This window comes from Apis dorsata, unplaced genomic scaffold (assembly GCF_000469605.1).
Source record: "Apis dorsata unplaced genomic scaffold, Apis dorsata 1.3 scaffold_8, whole genome shotgun sequence".
In the NCBI taxonomy this organism is placed as follows: Eukaryota; Metazoa; Arthropoda; class Insecta; order Hymenoptera; family Apidae; genus Apis; species Apis dorsata.
Genome location: NW_006263311.1, coordinates 582555 through 586352, shown reverse-complemented (window position 1 = coordinate 586352; position 3798 = coordinate 582555). Strand labels below are relative to the sequence as shown.

The following is a 3798-nucleotide window of genomic DNA, read 5'->3' as shown; positions in this document are numbered from 1 at the left end:
GTATACTGATCGAAAAGTTTCATATAATTTTTTTTTTTGGAAAATTTAGACATATTAATTAAAAGAAATCTTCAGGGAAACGAAAGTATCGTCGTCTCGACTTTAAAATCCGACTAAAATAATTCTGAATGGAAAAGTACCATCGTACATAGTGATCAAAAAATTAGGATCATTCGCGATTTTCAATATTCTTTTCGTGTTTTTAAGAATATAAACTTTTTGCTCGTTTCATATAATGTTTTCTTTTGGAAAATTTAGATTTATTCCTGTTTCTAATCCTCACTTAACTTTTAAGAAGGACTAGTACAACTCGTTCGAATATTGCAATCGTACATACGTGACTATATATCCTAATATTTATTAGTTGATCCTCAATCGTCATCGTAGAGGAATTTTATCGCTCTCTCATAATACGTAAACAATTCGTAGTAAAAAAAAAATAAGATGTCATAATATACTAATTACTAATCCGAAAACGGAACACACGCGACGATTGATTATCGAAAAATTTCCAATTAAATTCAGGCTCTTAAATATTTTTCTTCTTTTCTTTTCCTTCCTTTTCTTTTCCTTTCTTTTCTTTTTTTTTTTTTAAAATCACAAATTGTACATCTCAACGATCGTCCGCAATTAAAAAATGTCGGCGATGATGGATGTAATTATTATCCCGTCCTTCGACCGCGAAACATTCAAATTAACACGCATCGAGGCTTCCGCTACTTTTTCATGCGGGCGGTTGAGAATCTCGCTAGAGAATTAACCCAATCCATCTTCGAACGAATCATGATTCGAAGGAAAGCAAGGAGGATCGGCGCGCAAATTTAACGGAAGCCACTCGCGGGGAAACCGCGCATATTCTTCGTATAATTGTCAGAGATATTTCTGGCTCGTTCGAAGCTCACGGGATCGTGAAAATCGTTGCTTGTAAGCAGTGGCTAACAACTGCGTAGATACACACCGTCCAGTACACAACAGTAAACGTGCAACGGTACTCCACGTTGACCGCGAGTGACCGTGTGGAAAAGTTAAATACTTTGCGGTTCCTGGATATCCTCGTCCATTAATGTTTCGTACGATAATTATCGTCCGTTTTCCTGTTGCGCTTTGCCGCGCGATCAGATAAACCTCGAAATAGATAAACATCCTCGAAACGCGTTCGAGAATTACTAACTTCGAAATTTCACGGTTTGTCGTTTACAAAATTTAGAATTTTATTCTCCGATTGTTCGGTTTAAAATTCCTTTCCGCGCTAGAACGACGATCGAAGAATCGAGACGAATTCGGAGGAAGGGGGAGAAGGGGAGGGGATATCGTTACGCAAGTAATTGATACGCGAAGAAGAACGATTTCGTTCGCGATTATATAACTAACGCGAATCCTTGGACTCGATTTTAGTTTTAGAGTTCGCGCAGATATCTCGTCCATATATTACCGGCCACGATACGTACTTAGAAAGTTGCCAAGTACTTTCAGTTAACTGGAAAGTTGAATACGATTTGTTTCGTTGAATTAGATCTTTTTTTTTTTTTTTTATTCTTCTTCTTCTTCTATAAATGAAATTTAAAAAAAAATCAAACAATTTTTGTAAGAATAAATTTTTTTTAAAACTCTAATGAATTAATCGTTTGGATTAAATCTTGCGGATTTTTTTCAGCTAATAAAAATTCCACGATTTCTTATCTTACGAATACGAATTTGCAATTAACATTTTGCAAGATCTTAGCCTTGTAGGCATCGTGTGAGCTTTCGCGAAAGGAAGTATCGTTGCACGAACGACTCGTTTGCTTCGATTAGCTGTTAAACGAGGATCGTCGCTTCCGCTTCGAAACTTTCCGATTATCGTTGCTGGCGAACCGTGTCAATAGAATGAGACAGAGTCGAATAAGATTCTCGATCGATCGAGTACGATGTAAAATATTTAGCAGAGTTTAAAAATTCCTTCATCGAGGTGGTCTTTCCATTCCCATTTTTGGCGAGGTTCGCCAAAAAATATATATTTGGAAAAGGGGTTATATATTTGGCAACAGAAGAACATTTCTCTCTCGACTTTATTCGATAAATAATTATAACGCATTGATTAAAATATTCTATACGAATACCTGTAAAGAATCTGCTAACGAATCAACATCGTTCAATATTCATGTTTCGACGTGCAATTTTTTTTCCTTTTTTCTTTTTTCTTCTTTTTTACACGTTACACTACTACTCAGCTCCTCCATCCACGCTCTAATTCATCCTTAATTAACTTATCGCTTCATTGCAATTACGGATGCGATAAGTTTAATGTTAATCGCAAAATTTCTATTAACATATCGTTTTCGCGTTTTAAAAAAAATTTTTAATGGCAATCCATGATTAATCTCTAAAATTTAATAGCGTGTCTAACGATATGTTTGCTCGTCCGAGCGTTGTACAACGATCGTTAAGAAGAAAAATTCCAATTGTCAATTGTAAAAAATTCAGTCTTGCAGCAATCATAAACAAAAGATGATTCGCGTGACTCCCGTGCAACTTCTGTTTCTTTACTACAAAATTTCGTGTTCCCTTTCTTAATTCGTAAATTTCGTTCCTTATGTACACTCTTCTCTTCCATCCCGCAAACATGTTTTATATTTACATTAGACCGCAATTCGTAATAAATAAATAAAACTTGACTGTAACTACATATGTATAATACTATACTATAATACTATAAAAAAAAAAAAAAAGAAAAAAAATACATCGAATTATATCAACGCGTAAGTTTAATTAATCTCAAAATAATTGTTAATAAAGAAGAAGGGAAAAGTTAAAGTATCGATCGCGAGTTGACAAGGATTACTCACACACAGAGAATCGATGATTCGCAAGAGTTTCGGGGCAAGTGGGTGGTGATGCAGGCACTTCGGTATTCGATGAACGGTCCCTCGGAAAGAAAATTCGGTGGACACGAAAACGGCAGAAAGCGAGGGAAACGGCGATTTTACGAGCACTTGGAAAGTACCGGCGAGCGGCAGGCCGCGACGCGTGTTTCTACGGCACAACTGGCTTTCGAGAATTCCCGGTTGGAATGCCTACGAGGACGAACGGTATAAGATGCTTCGACGCTTGCCGCCTCGACAAATGGAAAAGGCACGGCCGAACCATCTTCGCCGCGCCTACAATTACGTTTGCCCGTTGTCTATTCCTCTCCGCGATCCTCTTCGGCTCCCCGCTGGCCTACGCCTATGCCCACGGTTAATTTCTAAAGAACGTGGCGTTTAACGTGCCTCGAATTCCCTTTCGGATGGGTCGCACGAATTACCTCCCAAATGGTCAAATTATTACGCGGTCGAACGCGACCCGGCCCTTCGTTATTCAACGAAATGACGAACCATGGAAGATATTTCTCGGGCCTGCGGTGGATGGCGCGAGATATCGCGTTACGAATCGTTCGTTGAAAATATGCAGCTGATTAAAAGTTGTAAAATTCGCGAGTCGAGGCTCGAGAGAGCTTGGAACAGGGGAAAATATTAATTATTTAAAATAATTTGCTTTAGATTGTGAACGGTGATGATAGTAAGGTTGAACAGGTGTGGCCTACCCCTCCCTCCTTTTTTTTATCCGCATGAGAACGCATGGCGGGGATCGTTCTCTTGCGAATTCGCGCGGAATCAGACAAAATGTCGGTGAATTCGCGATCAATTTTACGGAGGAGAAAGACGATGGTTTACCGGTTCTTAATGAGAACGTCGAAAGGATTTGAAATTACGTGTAATAGGGGGAAGCTTTAAGCTCGCGTAATATGCTGTAAAGATGGGAAAGATTCGCGTAATACTT

At 38.4% G+C, this 3798-nt stretch overlaps 1 protein-coding gene across 1 annotated transcript in view; it reads right to left on the bottom strand.

The window, feature by feature from the left end:
- LOC102672371 (D-beta-hydroxybutyrate dehydrogenase, mitochondrial) overlaps positions 1-3192 on the bottom strand; it is an 11879-nt gene extending 8687 nt beyond the window's left edge. Inside the window, exon 1 of the mRNA XM_006607626.2 lies at positions 2828-3192. The gene's annotated coding sequence lies outside the window, so the exon portion shown is untranslated. The remainder of the gene's footprint in view (positions 1-2827) is intronic.
- Between the last annotated feature and the right edge of the window lie 606 nt (positions 3193-3798).